This window comes from Aythya ferina (genome assembly GCF_964211825.1).
Source record: "Aythya ferina genome assembly, chromosome: 19".
In the NCBI taxonomy this organism is placed as follows: Eukaryota; Metazoa; Chordata; class Aves; order Anseriformes; family Anatidae; genus Aythya; species Aythya ferina.
The window spans coordinates 564,630-587,425 of NC_140309.1; the positions used below are offsets into that span (position 1 = coordinate 564,630).

A 22,796-nucleotide genomic window follows, 5' to 3' on the forward strand; every position below is an offset into this window, starting at 1 on the left:
AACGACCAAGTAGCACAAGGTGACTATGAAAGGTGTCCGTCTTGCTTTGCAGGTGCCGTGGCAGGCTCTCCACAGAAGTGGATAAGGATATGAGATAAGGCCAGAGAGCGACAAGGAGCGGCACGTGCAGGGATGGTTTTGAAGCGCTGCGGTGGCTTACTCTTCTGTTCATCAGGTGCCACAGGCAAGGTGGGTTGTAACATCAGTCGTTATATTTGCATGAAAGCAGTTCACTTGAATGCCACAGTGCATCTGAGTAGGGTGTTCTAGCAGAACAAGCTTGTCTGGCACAGCGGTGCCTGATGGCAGTGTGTTTCCTCAGGTGAAGAGGTGCCTGAAGCCCCATCCTATCTAGCCTTGATTCAAAGATCGAAGCCGAAATTCCTTTAAGTGGTATATTCTTTATTGCAGCGCTGGATGCACGGGGGATCTCTCCACCTATCGTGCATACCCAAAGCAGAAAGCAGTCTTGAATTTATACAATCAATCTATCAATATTCTACAAGCACCTATACATATGCATTACCTATCCCCGCCTTCCCTCGCTTCTCATGCTAATTAGCCTTTTGGCACCTTGCTCCTGCGCAGAGCCTTCCAAGAATTGTGGGCAGGGGTCTTTGGGACGTGGGCAGGGGTCTTTGGGAGGAAGACCCCGAGTCTTCCTCACAGTGTACTTTTCACCTTTGGTCAGGAATCTGCTGAATTGGCATGTTTCTTAATTGCAAGAGCTGGTTGTTGCCAATTCTCCCGTTTGTTGTATCTTTATAATGAATTCCAATGTCCAGTTTCGAGAGTTATAGTCCTTACATTCGTTTCTCTGTCCGCCTGCCGCTTCCTTATCATGAGTTCCAGTGTCTTGTTTCGAGATATACAGTCCTTGTCTGGGGATTGTCCTTGCCTCCCCAATACCTCCTTAATCAATCCCCCCTTTTCTTTTCCCATGCAAATTCTTCTGCATCAGATACTTTCATTATTTACAGTAACACAACAAAGCAGGCATCTAAACAACATGCACACAAATATTCCTAACACTACTAATACGATTAGAGCAATGAATACTTGTTTCAACCATTGGAAATTGGGCAACCAGGAGGTTAACTTATTCCATAGTTCACTAAAACTCCATGAAAGATCATCTTTACTGATCTCATGTAGGATCCTGGTCTGCTTCCATATTTCTTCCAGGTCGGTAGAGATCCTTCCACTCTGATCTACATACATACAACAACTTGTGTTTATTACTGTACAGACTCCCCCTTGAGTGGCCAGTAACAAGTCTAGGGCCATCCGATTTTGTAACACTACCTGTGATAAACTAGATATCTCTTCTTGTTGAGGCTTTATAGCATCCAGAATTTTGTTTTCTAACTTCTCTATAATTGCAGAAATATTAACTATTGCCTTTTCCAATTCACTCACTCCTAACCATGGGATAAACCATCGCACAAAACTATGAAAAGGGGTGTGTCTCTCTACCAATGGATTGTTAATTTTTCATCTGATTCTCCGGATATGATTTCTCAAGTAACCTCGAGGCACTACATCATGTACTGTCATATTGGGGACTACCGCTCCAAGAGTGCAAGTTCCCTTCCAATTCTCAGGCAAGACCTTACGGGCTGTATCATTGCATAGCCAATACCACCCTTTTCCTTCTGGAACCGTCCAGCTGGTTGAATTTGCCCAGCCGCTAGTCGTACTAATATCAATTGTTCAATTACAAGATGTCTGATTTCCCACATAAGTAGTATCCGTATTTATACAATGCTGTTTTCCTATACCCTTAGGCGGGTTACACCTTTGTACACATACATAATAGGATTCTAACGGCATGAAGCTACTCACTTCTAGTTCCAAAACTGCTTAATATTTTCGACCCCAAGACGTGTTTTCCCACAAATTAGTCCAAGATAAGTTTGCAGGCAAGGGAATCCCAATTAACGATACACCCTTATTCCCATGCTGTGGCAGATGGGTGCATACCCAACAGTTCGTCTTATTAGTTACTTGAGAAATTGTTTGTATTAAGGTCAGGTGTAAGTTCTCATCCCAAGTTGCCCACCCCAAATCCGAGAACCGCACCCCTGCAATCATTAGGATCTGGAAAACCGTAATTTTGTTGGTCCAATTGGAGTGCTGGTCCATATCCTCGCCGGGGCCTTCTTCACCCTTGAATTGTGGATCCAAGCTGCTTGCTTCTTAATCTTAATGGCGGTGTGTGTTGTCAGTAATACTTGGTATGCTCCCATCCACTTTCCTTCCATTTTTCCTGCACGGGTTGTCCTGAAAAAGTCTTTATATATATATAATCCCCGAGCTTAAAGGGGTGGATTGGTTGATCCAACCCTCTAGCCCTGGTCCCTAAAACAAATGTATGTACTTTATTTAATTGTTTCTGAAGTTCAGTTATATAAGCATATAAATATTCTGATCCTAACTGCGTTAGGTCCTCTCCACTAAATAGAAATTGCTATGGCCTTCCATATAAGATTTTGAAGGGACTCAAATTTCCTTTTATTCTAGGTTTAACTCTAATTCCAAGTAATGCTAAAGGGAGGGATTGAGGCCATGACAAATTAGCTTCTTATCCAATTTTAGCTATTTATTGTTTAATTAAATGGTTCATTTTTTCTACCTGTCCACTTGCCTGTGGTCTATAAGGAGTATGCAGTTGCCAATCTATCTTTAGAATCTTACTTATCTGTTCTACCACTTGTGCACAAAGATGTGAAACTCTATCAGAAGACATTGCTACTAGAATCCCAAAGCATGGTATTATTTCATTTAACAAGACTTTAACCACTTCTCTTGCTTTGTTTGTTCGACAGGGAAAGGCTTCAGGCCTTCCTGAAAACGTGTCAGTCAGAACCAGTAAATAATGATACCCCCCTTTTCTAGGGAGTTCTGAAAAATCAATTTGCCACTGTTGCCCCGAATAATTTCCTTTACCGATTATTCCAAATTTTATTCTATCCTTGGTATTGGGGTTATTGTGTAAGCAAATGCTACATTGTTGAGTTACTTGTTTTATCATATCGTCCCACTAATGTCTGACTCGGGCTCTTATGCAGTGTGCCAGCTCCCCAGTGCGTTTTATTGTGTTCTGTAAGAACTATGGGCCATGTCAAACTAGAGGGTATTACTATGGGGTTATCTTTTAAATATACTCATCCATCTGGTTTCATTTTACCTTTCAAATCTTCAATTAATTTTAAGTCTTCTTTTGTATAATTTGGATATAGTTTGGATTTTACCGTCTGGTATCAAAGACAATGCCTTCACCTCAGTTATTTCAGCTGCCTGCTTAGCCTCTGCCAATCGATTTTCCAATTTCAAAATCGGTGTTCCCCTTTTGGTGTCCCTGACAATGCATGATAGCTACCTTTTCTGGTTGTTTTACAGCCTCTAACAATTTTAAAATTTCTTCAGCATACTTTGTGTTTTCACTGAGCGGTCAGCAATCCATGTTCTTTCCAAATTGCTCCATGAGCATGTACCACGCCGAATGTATATTTAGAATCTGTCCAAATATTTACCCTTTTTCCCGCTGCCAGTTCCAATGCTCTCGTGAGAGCAACTATCTCCGCCTTTTGAGCTGATGTTCCAGGGGGTAAAGGCTTAGACTCGATTACCTGCTGAGTAGTTGTTATAGCATATCCAGCTTTACGTTGTCTTTGCGTAACAAAACTGCTCCCATCCGTGAACCAAGTTTCTTCCGCATCTTCCATGGGCTCCTCCTTAAGGTCTGGTCGGCTGGAATACACAGTCTCTAGAGTTTCTAAACAATCGTGAATCGCAGCTTGTGCCGGAGCATCACTAAGAAAAGAGGCTAGATTCACAATATGAATTATCACAATTTCCACGTCGTCCTGTTCTACCAATATTGCTTGATATTTCAAAATCATCAATTCTTGTTTAAGTTGTTTAAAGACTTTTTGTGCTTCTCCAGTCCAGACTAACTTTGACTGGTTAATCTTTATCAATTCACATAGAGGCTTTACCAATAGTCCATAATTATAAATCCAAAGGCGACACCAACCTGTCATTCCTAAAAAGCTTTGTAGCTCCTTTACCATTTGAGGTTCTGGAGTCCGGCAAATGACTTCCTTATGTTCAGTTCCTAGTTCTCGTTGTCCTTCCGAAATGTCAAATCCCAGATAGGTCACACTTTGTTGAGCCAGCTGGACTTTCTGTCAAGAGACTTGATATCCATTTAAACCCAGAAAATTAAGACGACTTATAGTCCATTGAATACAACTCCCTTTAGTCTCGGTAGCTATTAAGAGATCATCTACATATTGTAACAAAGCACCTTCAGTGTCCGGAGGTATCCATGTTTCGAGTTCCCTTGCTAATTGGTTTCCAAAAATAGTGGGGCTATTCTTGAATCCTTGAGGTAGTAATGTCCACGTAAGCTGCGTCTTTCTGCCCGAATCGGGATTTTCCCATTCAAAGGCGAATAGGTTTTGGCTTTCTGTGGCTAAGCCTAGGCAGAAGAAGGCATCTTTTAAATCCAGTACGGTAAACCAGACTTGACTATTCTTTAATTTAGTCAGCAAAGTATAAGGGTTTGCCACTACTGGATGTATATCCTCAGTGATTTTATTTATGGCCCTCAAATCCTGAACTAGCCTATAGCTTTTTCATCTGCCTTTTTAATTGGCAATATGGGTGCATTGTATTCTGATTCGCATTCAATCAATAATCCATACTGTAAAAATTGATCAATTATCTCTTTAATTCCTTTCCTATCTTCTATCCTCAAAGGATATTACTTAACCTTAACGGGTTTCTCTCCTGGCTTTAATTTAATAATTATTAAGGTCACATTTTTAGCTCTTCCAGGGACTTCGGTAGCCCAAACTCCTGGACATACTTGATCTGTGATCTCTAAAGGTATTTCACTTTTAGGGTCAGTTTGTATTAGTGCCAAGCTTAACACATTTATTAGTTGTTCTTCTCCTGTTCTTAATTCCATTTTCCCTTTTTCAAACACAATTTCTGCTCCTACTTGCTCTAATAAATCTCTACCTAAGAGTGCCCATGAGGAGCTAGGCATAGATAAAAATCTGTGTATGCCCCATTGTTTCCCTAACTTGTACTTCAAAGGTTCACAAAAATAAGCCTTTTCGGTTACACCTTGTCCTGGTTTCAGTTAGAACAGAGTTAATTTTCTTCCTAGTAGCTGGGAGAATGCTATGTTTTGGCTTAGGATGAGAAGAGTGCTGATAACACCCCGATGTTTCAATTGTTGCAGAGCAATGCTTATACCAAGCCAAGGACATCTCAGCTTCTTGCTCTGTCCTGCCAACAGGCAGGCTGGGGGTGCAGTAAGAGCTGGGAGGGGACAGACCCAGGACAGGTGACCCAAACTAGCCAAAGGGGTATTCCATAGCATCTGACGTCAGGCTAAACAATACATAGGGGTGGCTAGCCAGGGGGAGGGGGCCGGACTGCTCGGGGTTAGGCTGGGCATCGGTCAGCGGGTGGTGAGCAATTGCATTGTGCATCACTTGTTTGTACACATTATTAGTAGTGGTACTATTATCATCATTGTATTATTATTATTATTATTATTGTTGTTGTTGTTGTTGTTATTATTATTATTATTATTATTATTATTATTATTATTATTATTATTATTATTACTATTTTGTCGTATTAAACTGTCTTTATCTCAACTCACGGGCTTCACTTTCCATTTCTCTCCCCCGTCCCAGAGAGGGAGGGGGAGGGGGAGCGAACAGCTGCGTGGTGTTTAGCTGCCGGCCGGGTTAAACCACGACACACCTTTTACCCTAACATAATAATTCTGTGAAGGCATTAATGCTTGATTTAGAACTGAATACGTTGCCCCATAGCAATAAGAAATTTCACTTCCATTCCTCCCCTAGCTTCATTATAACCAGTGGAGGATCCGCTAGGGTAGATTCCCCAGGTCCCCGTTATTCCTGTTGAAATCAGAGGTTGATTACCCTAGGAAAAGGCTAGTCAATTTGTCCTCCAAAGCCAGGTCCAAACCGTTTTGTTTTATTTATTTATTTATTTATTTATTTATTTATTTATTTTCATTACATTTCAGAGTTGGTCCAAAAATTCCATAGGGCTTTCTTTTAGACCTTGTTGGAAGCATATTCTCAATTCCCAATTCATCCAGGTTTTAGTATTTACTTAACCGTTCATGATTTTCAGGATGATTCGGGTCTTAGTGGGGGTCGGTCAGGGGAATGCAATTGTCCACAGTTCCCTGAACGGTCCCATCAGCAATCTGAGCTCGCACATGAACTCAGGTTGTTTTAAGAGTGTACCTCTTTTCTGTTTCTGTGACAACTCTCTCAGACCGATCATGGTCCCTTTGCCCTAAAGGGCTAACACCCATGATTTTAAGATCTCTGCCTCGGGCAGAGGCAGAACTATTAACATTCCTACATCCTCTTTCCCTGCTCATTCAACTTCAAACACCTTTAACACTTTCAACAACCCTTTTAACACTTCCTTTATCTTTCTCCAGCCTGTACTTCTCTAATGCCAACATCAAAGGTTCAGTCAGGGGCCAACTTAATTCCCTACCTTTTCCCACCAAGATGCTGAAACATCAGTATACAACATTTCATCCTGTTCTGCTTCTCAAAAAACAACATTAGCTGTAGCAAAATATTATAGTTTAAAGTTCCATTTAGGGGCCACTTTTCTCCACATTCCAGCTTATAAAGCGGCCACCACTGATTACGATATTTTATCAATGTTTTCCTGTTCACACTTCCACCGGCAGATCCTCCAATATCCTTCCAGTGACTTAAAACACATCCTAACACACTTTTCTTTAAAATTTCACTGCTTGTTTGCCCCCCCCAGTTTCCAGTTTACACTTTCAGAATACACATGTTACTTACAAAAGCGTATCACAAAACGTATCACTCACAAAAATACGGGCACGCAATATCTTTCAGTAGCGATGCCACAAAACTACTATTACCAGCAATATTGCCAAAATCACAGTAACAATAGTCAGAGTCAAATTCCACATGCGATAAGTCAGAAAACCGAACTGTGTAACACCGTAACGATATCTTTCTTATAACAATGCCACGAACCTACTATTACCACCAGGAAAATAGCCAAAATCGCAGTAACAATAACCAGAGTTAAATACCATACTCCATGAGTCAGAAAACCGAAATAGACAGCACAATTCCAGACGGACCTTAAAGCGAGCTCCTTCCTTAAGGTCCCCAAACATGTACTTATGGTGCTAACCACAAAGTATATACCAAACACTGCCTCGCAGAAGATCACCTTCTGACTTACAGACAGTTCCAGATGACCGGTCTACCAGAAAACCAAACCAGAATAGAGAATATACTCACTTACAATGATGGGGTCCTTGTCTGCCTCCGCAGTGATCCGGTGAGTCGAGGAGTCCCTCTGGGAAATCCCGGGGGTACCCTAGGGAGTCCTGTTCCCAGCAGGTCCTGCGGTCCGGCAGAGAGGTTGTCCCATCTGGGTCGCCAAATTGATTCAAAGATCGAAGCCGAAATTCCTTTAAGTGGTATATTCTTTATTGCAGCGCTGGATGCACGGGGGATCTCTCCACCTATCGTGCATACCCAAAGCAGAAAGCAGTCTTGAATTTATACAATCAATCTATCAATATTCTACAAGCACCTATACATATGCATTACCTATCCCCGCCTTCCCTCGCTTCTCATGCTAATTAGCCTTTTGGCACCTTGCTCCTGCGCAGAGCCTTCCAAGAATTGTGGGCAGGGGTCTTTGGGACGTGGGCAGGGGTCTTTGGGAGGAAGACCCCGAGTCTTCCTCACAGTGTACTTTTCACCTTTGGTCAGGAATCTGCTGAATTGGCATGTTTCTTAATTGCAAGAGCTGGTTGTTGCTAATTCTCCCGTTTGTTGTATCTTTATAATGAATTCCAATGTCCAGTTTCGAGAGTTATAGTCCTTACATTCGTTTCTCTGTCCGCCTGCCGCTTCCTTATCATGAGTTCCAGTGTCTTGTTTCGAGATACACAGTCCTTGTCTGGGGATTGTCCTTGCCTCCCCAATACCTCCTTAATCAGCCTGCACACAATTATCTGAGAATGAAAGCTGCTTTCCAGTAATTCAGAAAGTCAAGTTACGTCTCAGCCTTTAGCATCTCGGGCTTTGGGGCCTGTCTGTAACATTTGGCACCAGCACTAATACTTTTTTTGGCATATGTTTAGCGTTTGGGGCCTGTGTCTGGGATTTGGGCCCTGTCTCGAACCACTGGGGCTTTGTCCTGGGTTTTGGAGCCTGTTTCTAGAGTTCAGGGCCTGTGATTAGGCTTTTGGGGTCTGTGTCTGGGGGCCGGTATCTGGGGGCAAGGGGGGAGCTGCTTGTAGACCCTTGGGGCCGGCATTGAGGGGGTTGGGAGCTGACTCTACACCTTTGGGGCCTGCTTCTGGGGGCGGGGTGGGGTTGAGACCAGCATCTGGGGGAGGGGTGGGAGCTCTTTGTATTCCTTTGGAGCCTGTGTCGGGGGGCGGGGGGGGGGGGGGGGGAAGGGGAGGGTTGGTTGGGAGGTGCTTGTACACTGTTGGAGCCTGGGTTGAGGGAGGAGGTTTGGAGCTGCTTCTACACCTTTGGGCCTGGCATCGGGGGTAGGGGGTTGGGTGCTGGTTGCAGGGGCCTGTGTTTGGGGGGGGGGCTTGGGACCTGCGTCTGGGGGAGGGGTGGGAGCTGCTTGTTCACCTTTGGTGCCTGCATGTGTGGGGGGTCAGGGCCTGTGTCTAGCGGGCTGGGAACTGCTTGTACAATGTAGGAATCTGTTTCTGCAGGGTGGCTGGGAGCTGTTTGTACAACTTTGGGGCCACCATCTGGGGGTGGCTGGGAGCTGCCTGTACACTGTAGGGGCCTGTGTTTGTGGGGGCCTTGGGGGCCTCCCTCGGGGGGGGGGGGGGAGGGTTGGGAGCTGCTTGTATAGGGTAGGGGGCGTGCCTGGCAGGGGTTGGGAGCTGCTTGTAGAATTTGGGTCGCTGTGTCTGGGGGGGCGGTTGGGGCCTGTGTCTCAGGGGTGTTGGGAACTGGTTGTACACCTTTGGGTCCTGTCTCTGGGGGGGGAGCTTCTTGTACCCTTACCATAAGCCGTACTCTAACACATACTTCTACCAGTACCCTTACCCTTACCGTAACCCTTACCTTTACCCTTACTCTTACCCTTACCAAAGCATTACCCTTACCCTTAACGTAAGCCTAAACCTTAACCTTATCCTTACACTTACACTTACCGTAACCCTTACCCTTTCTGCTACACTTACCCTTAGCCTAAATCTAAACCTTACACTTACCCTAACCCTAACACTTACCCTTACCATTACCCATATACTTACTCTTACCCTAACCCTAAATCTTACTCAAACACTTACCCTGACCCTTACATTAACCCTAAACCGTACCCTAAAACTTACACTTACTCTTAACCTTAACCTTACGCTTAACCTTAACCTACTACTTACCCTTTCTTATCCGTCACCATACACCTAAAATTAACCCTAACCATTACCCTAACACTTACCCTTACCCTAACCCAAACCCTAATCCTAACTCTAAACCTTACCCTGACTTGTACACTTATCCTTATCCTTACACTTACCCTAACACTTACCCTTACACTTATCCTTATACATATAACTTACCCTTACCCTAAAACTTAACCTTAACCTAACTCTAACCCTAAACCTTACCTTAACCCTTACTCTGACCCTTACATTAACCCTTACCCTTACCCTAAAACTTACTCTTAACCTTAACCTTACCCTTAACCTTAACCTAATACTTACCCTTCCGTTTCCCTCACCCTAACCCTAAAATTAACCCTAACCATTACCCTAACACCTACCCTTACCCTAACCCTTACTCTAACCCTTACAATGACCCGTACCCTTACACATACACTTACCCTTACTCTTACCCTAAACCTTACCCTTACCATAAGCCATATTCTAACAAATTCTACCCGTACCCTTACCCTTACCGTAATCCTTACCCTTTATGTTACCCTAAACCTTACCCTTACCCTAACACTTACCCTTATCGTAAACCTTACCCTTTCTGCTACATTTACCATTAGCCTAAATCTAAACCTTACACTTACCCTTACCTTAACCCAATACTTACCCTTACGTTTCCCTCACCCTAACCCTAAAATTAACCCGAACCATTATTCTAACACTTACCCTTACCCTAACCCTAACCCTTACTCTAACCCTTACCCTGACCCATACCCTTACACTCACCCTTACCCTTACATTACCCTAACTCTTACCCATACCATAACCCATACCCTAACACATATTTTTACCCTTAACCTTACCGTTACCCTTACCCTTACTCTATCCGTTACCCTTACGCTTACCCTTAACATAAACCTTACCATTAATCTTACCCTTACGCTAACCCTTACCCTTACCCTATCCCTTACACTTATCCTTATCCATACCCTTAACCTTACCCCAACCCTTACCCTTAAGCTGAACCTAACCCTAAACCTTACCCCAAACCTTTCCCTGAACCTTACACTAACCATAACCCTTAACCTAAACCTTACACTTACTCTTAACCTTAACCTTACCCTTAACCTTAAGCTAGTACTTAACCTTACATTTTTCTCACCCTAATCCTAAAATTAACCCTAACCATTACCCTAACACTTAACCGTTACACTTACCCTTATTCTATCCGTTACTCTTACACTTTCCCTTAACATAAACCTTACCCTTTACCTTACCCTTACCATAAGCCATACATCAACACTTACATGTACACTTACGCTTACACTTATCCTAGTAATTACTCGTACAATTACCCTTAACCTAACCATAAACATTAAGGATCAGCTTAAGGGTCACCCTTAAGGTTAACGTTATCCTAACACTTACACTTAAGTTCATGGTAAGGGTTAGAGTAAGGGTAAGTGTTAGGGTAATGGTTAGGCTAATTTTAGGTTTAGGGTGAGGGAAACGGAAGGGTAAGTATTAGGTTAAGTTTAAGGATAAGGTTAAGAGTTATGGTAAGGGTTAGGTTTAATGTAAGGGTAAGGGTTTGGGAAATGTTTAGGATAAGGGTAAGAGAAGGGATAATGGTAAGGGTAAGGATGATGTTTAGTGTAAGGGTTAGATTTAGTTAAGGGTAAGGGTTAGTGTAAGTTTAAGAGTAAGGGTAAGTGTAAGGGTATGTGTAAAAGTACGGGTCATTGTAAGGGTTAGAGTAAGGGTTAGGGTAAGGGTAAGTGTTAGGGTAATGGTTAGGGTTAATTTTAGGGTTAGGGTGAGGGAAACGTAAGAGTAAGTATTAGGTTACAGCTAAGGTTAAGGTTAAGAGTAAGTGTAAGGTTTAGTGTAAGGATTAGGGTTAATGTAAGGGTCAAGGTAAGGGTTGGGGTAAAGGTTTAGGTAAAGGGTAAAAATATGTATATTGTAAGGGTGAGGGGTTAGGGTAATGGTTAGATTTTAGTTAGATTTAGGTAAGGGTGAGGGTTCGGGTAAGGTTTAGAATTAGGCAAAGGGTAAGTGTAGCAGAAAGGGTAAGGTTTAGGATAAGGGTAAGTGTTAGGATAAGGGTAAGGTTTAGGGTTAGCTTAATAGTAAGGTTAAGGGTAATTGTACGAGTAATTGCTAGGGTAAGTGCAAGCGTAAGTGTACATGTAAGTGTTGTTGTATGGCTTATGTTAAGGGTAAGCGTAAGGGTAAGGGATAGAGTAAGGGTAAGGGTAAGGTTAAGGGTAAGGGTAAGGTTAAGGGTACAAATATGTGTTAGGTTATGGGTTATGGTATGGGTAAGAATTAGGGTAAGTATAAGGGTAAGGGTAAGTGTAAGGGTACAGGTCAGGGTAAGGTTTAGAGTAAGGGTTAGGGTTAGGGTAAGGTTAAATGTTAGGGTAATGGTTAGGGTTAGTTTTAGGGTTAAAGTCAGGAAAACGTATGCGTAAGTATTAGGTGAATGTTAAGGGTAAGGTTAAGGTTAAGAGTAAGGGTAAGGTTTAGGGTAAGGGTTAGGGTTAATGTAAGGGTCAGGGTAAGGGTTGGGGTAAGGTTTAGGGTAAGGGTTAGGTTAAGGATAAATGTTAGGGTAAGGGTAAGGTTAATGGTAACCGTAAGTGTAAAGGTAAGGGTTACGGTAAGGGTAAGAATAAGGGTATGGGTAATGGTAAGGGTGAGGGTTAGGCTAAGGGTAAGTGTAAGGTTTAGATTTCAGCTAAGGGTAAGTGTAGCAGAAAGGGTAAGCTTTAAAGTAAGGTTTAAGGTTTAGGCTTAGGTTAAGGGTAAGGGTAAGGGTACGGGTCAGGGTAAGGGTTAGAGTAAGGGTTTGAGTATGGGTAAGGGTAAGGGTTAGGATAAGTGTAAGGGCGCAAGCAAGGATTAGGGCAAGAGTAAGTGTAAGGGTAATAGAAAGGGTTAGGGTAAGTTTAAGGGTAAGGGAATGTGTTAGGATATGTTTTAGGGGAAGCAGAAGGGTAAGGGTTAGGTTAAGTGTAAGGGGAAGGGGAAGGTAAGGGGAAGGGTTGGAGTAAGGTATAGGGTAAGGGTAAGGTTATTGTTAAAGGAAAGAGTAAGGGTAAGGAAAAAGTAAAGGTAAGGATTTGGGTAATGGTAAGGGTGAGAAGGGTTAGGGTAAGGGTTACGGTAAGGGTTAGGTAACGCAGTGTACAACCTGGGATGTCACACGCAGAGCTGCCTCTGGCAAGGTGAGTGAGGAACAGATGTAGCAGTTGTTGTGTTGTAGGTCTCACTGTTCCTCTAGGCATCCCCTCTTTGTCTTTTAGAGGTGTTGTAGCTGTTTGAAGAGGGTAGATTGAAGCATCTGCCTCGGGGGCTGGTAAGCGGCAGAGGTAAGGGAGCAGATGAGAGTAACTCACCTAGTTGTGCTGTGTCTTTGGATGCTGCATCGGCCTATGCGTTTCTTTTTCTTTCACAGGTGTCTCGCACAGGCTCAAAGGAGCAAACTGCACTCTGAAGAGCTGTGTAAGAAGAGGGGCTGGTCATGAGCTGGGTTGGAGCAGAACGACCAAGTAGCACAAGGTGACTATGAAAGGTGTCCGTCTTGCTTTGCAGGTGCCGTGGCAGGCTCTCCACAGAAGTGGATAAGGATATGAGATAAGGCCAGAGAGCGACAAGGAGCGGCATGTGCAGGGATGGTTTTGAAGCGCTGCGGTGGCTTACTCTTCTGTTCATCAGGTGCCACAGGCAAGGTGGGTTGTAACATCAGTCGTTATATTTGCATGAAAGCAGTTCACTTGAATGCCACAGTGCATCTGAGTAGGGTGTTCTAGCAGAACAAGCTTGTCTGGCACAGCGGTGCCTGATGGCAGTGTGTTTCCTCAGGTGAAGAGGTGCCTGAAGCCCCATCCTATCTAGCCTGCACACAATTATCTGAGAATGAAAGCTGCTTTCCAGTAATTCAGAAAGCCAAGTTACGTCTCAGCCTTTAGCATCTCGGGCTTTGGGGCCTGTCTGTAACATTTGGCACCAGCACTAATACTTTTTTTGGCATATGTTTAGCGTTTGGGGCCTGTGTCTGGGATTTGGGCCCTGTCTCGAACCACTGGGGCTTTGTCCTGGGTTTTGGAGCCTGCCTCTAGAGTTCAGGGCCTGTGATTAGGCTTTTGGGGTCTGTGTCTGGGGGCCGGTATCTGGGGGCAAGGGGGGAGCTGCTTGTAGACCCTTGGGGCCGGCATTGAGGGGGTTGGGAGCTGACTCTACACCTTTGGGGCCTGCTTCTGGGGGCGGGGTGGGGTTGAGACCAGCATCTGGGGGAGGGGTGGGAGCTCTTTGTATTCCTTTGGAGCCTGTGTCGGGGGGCGGGGGGGGGGGGGGGGAAGGGGAGGGTTGGTTGGGAGGTGCTTGTACACTGTTGGAGCCTGGGTTGAGGGAGGAGGTTTGGAGCTGCTTCTACACCTTTGGGCCTGGCATCGGGGGTAGGGGGTTGGGTGCTGGTTGCAGGGGCCTGTGTTTGGGGGGGGGGCTTGGGACCTGCGTCTGGGGGAGGGGTGGGAGCTGCTTGTACACCTTTGGGGCCTGCATGTGTGGGGGGTCAGGGCCTGTGTCTAGCGGGCTGGGAACTGCTTGTACAATGTAGGAATCTGTTTCTGCAGGGTGGCTGGGAGCTGTTTGTACAACTTTGGGGCCAGCATCTGGGGGTGGCTGGGAGCTGCCTGTACACTGTAGGGGCCTGTGTTTGTGGGGGCCTTGGGGGCCTCCCTCGGGGGGGGGGGGGAGGGTTGGGAGCTGCTTGTATAGGGTAGGGGGCGTGCCTGGCAGGGGTTGGGAGCTGCTTGTAGAATTTGGGTCGCTGTGTCTGGGGGGGCGGTTGGGGCCTGTGTCTCAGGGGTGTTGGGAACTGGTTGTACACCTTTGGGTCCTGTCTCTGGGGGGGGAGCTTCTTGTACCCTTACCATAAGCCGTACTCTAACACATACTTCTACCAGTACCCTTACCCTTACCGTAACCCTTACCTTTACCCTTACTCTTACCCTTACCAAAGCATTACCCTTACCCTTAACGTAAGCCTAAACCTTAACCTTATCCTTACACTTACACTTACCGTAACCCTTACCCTTTCTGCTACACTTACCCTTAGCCTAAATCTAAACCTTACACTTACCCTAACCCTAACACTTACCCTTACCATTACCCATATACTTACTCTTACCCTAACCCTAAATCTTACTCAAACACTTACCCTGACCCTTACATTAACCCTAAACCGTACCCTAAAACTTACACTTACTCTTAACCTTAACCTTACGCTTAACCTTAACCTACTACTTACCCTTTCTTATCCGTCACCATACACCTAAAATTAACCCTAACCATTACCCTAACACTTACCCTTACCCTAACCCAAACCCTAATCCTAACTCTAAACCTTACCCTGACTTGTACACTTATCCTTATCCTTACACTTATCCTAACACTTACCCTTACACTTATCCTTATACATATAACTTACCCTTACCCTAAAACTTAACCTTAACCTAACTCTAACCCTAAACCTTACCTTAACCCTTACTCTGACCCTTACATTAACCCTTACCCTTACCCTAAAACTTACTCTTAACCTTAACCTTACCCTTAACCTTAACCTAATACTTACCCTTCCGTTTCCCTCACCCTAACCCTAAAATTAACCCTAACCATTACCCTAACACCTACCCTTACCCTAACCCTTACTCTAACCCTTACAATGACCCGTACCCTTACACATACACTTACCCTTACTCTTACCCTAAACCTTACCCTTACCATAAGCCATATTCTAACAAATTCTACCCGTACCCTTACCCTTACCGTAATCCTTACCCTTTATGTTACCCTAAACCTTACCCTTACCCTAACACTTACCCTTATCGTAAACCTTACCCTTTCTGCTACATTTACCATTAGCCTAAATCTAAACCTTACACTTACCCTTACCTTAACCCAATACTTACCCTTACGTTTCCCTCACCCTAACCCTAAAATTAACCCGAACCATTATTCTAACACTTACCCTTACCCTAACCCTAACCCTTACTCTAACCCTTACCCTGACCCATACCCTTACACTCACCCTTACCCTTACATTACCCTAACTCTTACCCATACCATAACCCATACCCTAACACATATTTTTACCCTTAACCTTACCGTTACCCTTACCCTTACTCTATCCGTTACCCTTACGCTTACCCTTAACATAAACCTTACCATTAATCTTACCCTTACGCTAACCCTTACCCTTACCCTATCCCTTACACTTTTCCTTATCCATACCCTTAACCTTACCCCAACCCTTACCCTTAAGCTGAACCTAACCCTAAACCTTACCCCAAACCTTTCCCTGAACCTTACATTAACCATAACCCTTAACCTAAACCTTACACTTACTCTTAACCTTAACCTTACCCTTAACCTTAAGCTAGTACTTAACCTTACATTTTTCTCACCCTAATCCTAAAATTAACCCTAACCATTACCCTAACACTTAACCGTTACACTTACCCTTATTCTATCCGTTACTCTTACACTTTCCCTTAACATAAACCTTACCCTTTACCTTACCCTTACCATAAGCCATACATCAACACTTACATGTACACTTACGCTTACACTTATCCTAGTAATTACTCGTACAATTACCCTTAACCTAACCATAAACATTAAGGATCAGCTTAAGGGTCACCCTTAAGGTTAACGTTATCCTAACACTTACACTTAAGTTCATGGTAAGGGTTAGAGTAAGGGTAAGTGTTAGGGTAATGGTTAGGCTAATTTTAGGTTTAGGGTGAGGGAAACGGAAGGGTAAGTATTAGGTTAAGTTTAAGGATAAGGTTAAGAGTTATGGTAAGGGTTAGGTTTAATGTAAGGGTAAGGGTTTGGGAAATGTTTAGGATAAGGGTAAGAGAAGGGATAATGGTAAGGGTAAGGATGATGTTTAGTGTAAGGGTTAGATTTAGTTAAGGGTAAGGGTTAGTGTAAGTTTAAGAGTAAGGGTAAGTGTAAGGGTATGTGTAAAAGTACGGGTCATTGTAAGGGTTAGAGTAAGGGTTAGGGTAAGGGTAAGTGTTAGGGTAATGGTTAGGGTTAATTTTAGGGTTAGGGTGAGGGAAACGTAAGAGTAAGTATTAGGTTACAGCTAAGGTTAAGGTTAAGAGTAAGTGTAAGGTTTAGTGTAAGGATTAGGGTTAATGTAAGGGTCAAGGTAAGGGTTGGGGTAAAGGTTTAGGTAAAGGGTAAAAATATGTATATTGTAAGGGTGAGGGGTTAGGGTAATGGTTAGATTTTAGTTAGATTTAGGTAAGGGTGAGGGTTCGGGTAAGGTTTAGAATTAGGCAAAGGGTAAGTGTAGCAGAAAGGGTAAGGTTTAGGATAAGGGTAAGTGTTAGGATAAGGGTAAGGTTTAGGGTTAGCTTAATAGTAAGGTTAAGGGTAATTGTACGAGTAATTGCTAGGGTAAGTGCAAGCGTAAGTGTACATGTAAGTGTTGTTGTATGGCTTATGGTAAGGGTAAGGTCAAGGGTAAGGTTTATGTTAAGGGTAAGCGTAAGGGTAAGGGATAGAGTAAGGGTAAGGGTAAGGTTAAGGGTAACGGTAAGGTTAAGGGTACAAATATGTGTTAGGTTATGGGTTATGGTATGGGTAAGAATTAGGGTAAGTATAAGGGTAAGGGTAAGTGTAAGGGTACAGGTCAGGGTAAGGTTTAGAGTAAGGGTTAGGGTTAGGGTAAGGTTAAATGTTAGGGTAATGGTTAGGGTTAGTTTTAGGGTTAAAGTCAGGAAAACGTATGCGTAAGTATTAGGTGAATGTTAAGGGTAAGGTTAAGGTTAAGAGTAAGGGTAAGGTTTAGGGTAAGGGTTAGGGTTAATGTAAGGGTCAGGGTAAGGGTTGGGGTAAGGTTTAGGGTAAGGGTTAGGTTAAGGATAAATGTTAGGGTAAGGGTAAGGTTAATGGTAACCGTAAGTGTAAAGGTAAGGGTTACGGTAAGGGTAAGAATAAGGGTATGGGTAATGGTAAGGGTGAGGGTTAGGCTAAGGGTAAGTGTAAGGTTTAGATTTAGGCTAAGGGTAAGTGTAGCAGAAAGGGTAAGCTTTAAAGTAAGGTTTAAGGTTTAGGCTTAGGTTAAGGGTAAGGGTAAGGGTACGGGTCAGGGTAAGGGTTAGAGTAAGGGTTTGAGTATGGGTAAGGGTAAGGGTTAGGATAAGTGTAAGGGTGCAAGCAAGGATTAGGGCAAGAGTAAGTGTAAGGGTAATAGAAAGGGTTAGGGTAAGTTTAAGGGTAAGGGAATGTGTTAGGATATGTTTTAGGGGAAGCAGAAGGGTAAGGGTTAGGTTAAGTGTAAGGGGAAGGGGAAGGTAAGGGGAAGGGTTGGAGTAAGGTATAGGGTAAGGGTAAGGTTATTGTTAAAGGAAAGAGTAAGGGTAAGGAAAAAGTAAAGGTAAGGATTTGGGTAATGGTAAGGGTGAGAAGGGTTAGGGTAAGGGTTACGGTAAGGGTTAGGTAACGCAGTGTACAACCTGGGATGTCACACGCAGAGCTGCCTCTGGCAAGGTGAGTGAGGAACAGATGTAGCAGTTGTTGTGTTGTAGGTCTCACTGTTCCTCTAAGCATCCCCTCTTTGTCTTTTAGAGGTGTTGTAGCTGTTTGAAGAGGGTAGATTGAAGCATCTGCCTCGGGGGCTGGTAAGCGGCAGAGGTAAGGGAGCAGATGAGAGTAACTCACCTAGTTGTGCTGTGTCTTTGGATGCTGCATCGGCCTATGCGTTTCTTTTTCTTTCACAGGTGTCTCGCACAGGCTCAAAGGAGCAAACTGCACTCTGAAGAGCTGTGTAAGAAGAGGGGCTGGTCATGAGCTGGGTTGGAGCAGAACGACCAAGTAGCACAAGGTGACTATGAAAGGTGTCCGTCTTGCTTTGCAGGTGCCGTGGCAGGCTCTCCACAGAAGTGGATAAGGATATGAGATAAGGCCAGAGAGCGACAAGGAGCGGCACGTGCAGGGATGGTTTTGAAGCGCTGCGGTGGCTTACTCTTCTGTTCATCAGGTGCCACAGGCAAGGTGGGTTGTAACATCAGTCGTTATATTTGCATGAAAGCAGTTCACTTGAATGCCACAGTGCATCTGAGTAGGGTGTTCTAGCAGAACAAGCTTGTCTGGCACAGCGGTGCCTGATGGCAGTGTGTTTCCTCAGGTGAAGAGGTGCCTGAAGCCCCATCCTATCTAGCCTGCACACAATTATCTGAGAATGAAAGCTGCTTTCCAGTAATTCAGAAAGCCAAGTTACGTCTCAGCCTTTAGCATCTCGGGCTTTGGGGCCTGTCTGTAACATTTGGCACCAGCACTAATACTTTTTTTGGCATATGTTTAGCGTTTGGGGCCTGTGTCTGGGATTTGGGCCCTGTCTCGAACCACTGGGGCTTTGTCCTGGGTTTTGGAGCCTGTTTCTAGAGTTCAGGGCCTGTGATTAGGCTTTTGGGGTCTGTGTCTGGGGGCCGGTATCTGGGGGCAAGGGGGGAGCTGCTTGTAGACCCTTGGGGCCGGCATTGAGGGGGTTGGGAGCTGACTCTACACCTTTGGGGCCTGCTTCTGGGGGCGGGGTGGGGTTGAGACCAGCATCTGGGGGAGGGGTGGGAGCTCTTTGTATTCCTTTGGAGCCTGTGTCGGGGGGCGGGGGGGGGGGGGGGGGAAGGGGAGGGTTGGTTGGGAGGTGCTTGTACACTGTTGGAGCCTGGGTTGAGGGAGGAGGTTTGGAGCTGCTTCTACACCTTTGGGCCTGGCATCGGGGGTAGGGGGTTGGGTGCTGGTTGCAGGGGCCTGTGTTTGGGGGGGGGGCTTGGGACCTGCGTCTGGGGGAGGGGTGGGAGCTGCTTGTACACCTTTGGGGCCTGCATGTGTGGGGGGTCAGGGCCTGTGTCTAGCGGGCTGGGAACTGCTTGTACAATGTAGGAATCTGTTTCTGCAGGGTGGCTGGGAGCTGTTTGTACAACTTTGGGGCCAGCATCTGGGGGTGGCTGGGAGCTGCCTGTACACTGTAGGGGCCTGTGTTTGTGGGGGCCTTGGGGGCCTCCCTCGGGGGGGGGGGGGAGGGTTGGGAGCTGCTTGTATAGGGTAGGGGGCGTGCCTGGCAGGGGTTGGGAGCTGCTTGTAGAATTTGGGTCGCTGTGTCTGGGGGGGCGGTTGGGGCCTGTGTCTCAGGGGTGTTGGGAACTGGTTGTACACCTTTGGGTCCTGTCTCAGGGGGGGAGCTACTTGTACACTTTTGGGGTCTGTATTTGAGGGGGGTTGGGAGCTGCTTGTGCACTTTTGGACCTATGTTTAGGCTGGTTGGGAGTTGCTCATGCATTCTAGGTGCCTCCCTTTTGAGAAGGGTTGGGGCCTGCATCTGTGGGTGTTTGGGAGCTGCTTGTACACTATATGGGCCATGGTCTTGGAGGGGGGTCTGGGCTGTTTATACACCTTTGTGGCCTGTGTTTGGGGGGGGGGGGGGGGCCTGTGCCTGGGGAAGTTGGGAGCTATTTGTTCACTCTAGGAGCCTCCATTTGGGGGTCTTTGGGGCCTCCCTTTGAGGGGGAGGGAGTTGGGAGTTGGTTGTACACCTCCGCATCCCGTGTCTTGGGGGGGGTGGGGGGAGTGGGACCGGTCTCTGAAGGGGCGGGTTGTGAGCTGCTTGTACACCTGTGTCGGGGGGAGGGTAGGGGGGTTGGCGGGGGTCGGGTCCGGGTCTTGGGCCAGTGTCTGGGTGGAGTCCAGTTCTTGGGAGGGGGTGGTGGGGTAGGAGCTGCTTGTGGGCAGTTGGGGTCTGCATCTGGGTGTGGTTGGTGCCTGCTTCTGTTGGCAGTTTGGGGCCTGCTTGTAGACTTGTGCAGCCTGGGTTTGGGGGCTTTTCTGTAACGTTTGGGGCCTGCATTTTTGCTTTGGGATGCATCTTGAGCTTTTGAGGCCTAGCAGTAGCATTTGGGGCCTGCATCTGGGGCTTTTCTGTAGCATTTTGGTTGTGTATTTGTGATTTGGGGCCTGTATCGTGGGTTTTGCCTTTTTTGTAGTTTCCATCTTTGTGTGTGTGTGTTTCGTTGTTGGTTGTCTGGGGTTAGGGGCAGTTTGGGGTTTGGATTAAGGTCAGTGTCATTAGTGTTAGGGGGTTGATAATAAGGGTTAGGGTTGTGGTTAGAGTTGTTAGGTTTAAGGGGAATAAGGATTTCAGGGTAAGGGGATCAAGGTTGTGGGAATAAAAATGTTGTTTTTGCGCAGTTACATCCTGTAGAGGGAAGGAAGGTGGTATTGAGATATGCTTGCAGTGATAAGACAGCTTAACAGTGTGAAATGAGTTCATCTGATTCGTGTCAATATGGAACAATGCTAGGGCCGCATGATATGATGAAAAGTCTGAGAAAACCAGAGTGGTTAATATATATAGTTCTTGAATCTTGCAAAGGAATGGTCCAGCAATTCCGGTCAATAGGGGATAAGAGAACAAAGGGGTTTCAGAATAACTGCTAACTATTACAACTGTTGCATGGGACACTATGCAAGTGTCTGCCATCCAGCCAAGATGGACAAAGGAGATGGACAAGAGAAAAGCCTGGGAGGAAGACTACGAGCCTTCAGTACGAGCGGCCCCCAGAGGGACCACCGGAGACTGATAACGCCTGCACCAGTGGGAGGGTTTGGATTCTGGGAACTAATTAGAATAACCCTGCGTTTTGTAGAAGTAGTAATGAATATGTATTAGCCTAGCAGCATAAAAACCAGCCGCCTGATGTAACTTGTGTGCGTCTTGGTGGAGCAGAGACTCCTGGCGCACCCAGCGCTGCTTGCTTACCTCTATTCAATTAATAAATTGTAAATTTCAATTGCAATCCTATTTGGGACCCAGTCATTTATTACAAGTGGGCTCTCGTCCGGGAGGGCTTTGGTTCCTGATTTCTGGTTTGATCTAGGAGAGGCACCCCCACCATTTGGTGGCTGCTGTTTGAGTCAGGTCGGAACTAATGGCATCTTAAACCTGAATAAAGGTAAGCAAAGTTTCTGATTCTTTTTTTCAGCTCCCTTGCCAGCTGCAGCACTATATTTTGCCCATAATTGTGTGTGTGAAGATCCGAACGAAGATGACGGAGTCGTAAGCATTTAAAGCGTATACCGTTCGGTTGGGTGGGGTTCGGTTGCCTGTGTGTGTAAGAGTGTGACTGAGATGGAACTTAGTTCCGAAGCGATTGTGGAGGTCTTCTAACCGCGGTTCCAATCTCCCGTGAGGGACTTGGCCGGTGAAGGACCGAAGGGATTCCTATAGGATTTGTGGGTGTGTGATAGGTCCTCGACCCCCTGCAAGACACTCTTACTAAGGTAACCAAGGGCTATGGGAATTGCCAGAGTAAAATTCCTAGATGGGTCAGACAAAATCGAAGACCAGAGACCGGAAGAAAGGGAGCAAATTACCAGTCATACCACCAGAAAGTCCATTAGGAATAACGATTAGAAATTGGAATGATAGGGACCCCAGAAAAGGAAAAAGTAAATTAAAAATGGTCCAGTATTATGTGACAGAATGGCCAAAGGAGCCTTTAAGACTACATGTCTTTTGGCCTGTTTTTGGAACCTTCAAAGACTGGATTTGCCAGGCCTTAAATATCCATGTTAATTCAAAGGAAGCTTTTAGCCAGGAAGAAAGTGATTATGCAGGATTATGGATCAGGAGGACTTCAGGTCCTTTTCCAGCCTCAATATTTACACTAAAAGCAGGTAAGAAATTTGAAGAACAAGAAGAACATGAAAAAGAAAAAGAAGATAAACGTGAGCCGTTGGATAAGCTACCACCTCCATATCCTAACAATCCACTCCCGGCGGCTCCCCCTCCGGTGGCTGTGGTATCGCCACCAGTACCACCGTTGCCCCAGCTTCCACCACCAACAGCACCAGAATTAGACCGACCTCCGGCCGCATGCAGGAGAAGTAGGACGGATGTATCTGAGAGGGCTTCTCTATATCCCTTAAGGGAGGTAACTGGTGTATAACTGGTGCGCGTCTTGGTGGAGCAGAGACTCCCGGCGTACCCAGCACTGTTTGCTTACCTCTATTCATTCAGTGAATTGTAAACTTTGATTGTAATCCTATTTGGGACTTTTATTTATTATAACAGACAACCTTGTAAAACGCAGACAACCAGAATCCTTACAGCAATTAGGTGGAAATCACGGCGTAAGAAACATTACCACCTCAAAGAGTAAAAACCTCAAAAGAAATGTGACTTGTAACAGGCCAGCAGCTGTGTATTTTCTGTGAAGCACCAGCTAGA

General features: G+C 45.3%; 1 long non-coding RNA gene across 1 annotated transcript; it reads left to right on the forward strand.

The window, feature by feature from the left end:
- The first annotated feature begins 14,347 nt into the window (after positions 1–14,347).
- On the forward strand, positions 14,348–21,363 carry LOC311421128. Its single transcript, XR_014684712.1, has 5 exons — positions 14,348–18,061; positions 18,140–18,205; positions 18,292–18,338; positions 18,429–18,565; positions 21,038–21,363. It is a non-coding gene; the product is annotated as an uncharacterized lncRNA (long non-coding RNA).
- Positions 21,364–22,796: the final 1,433 nt, after the last annotated feature.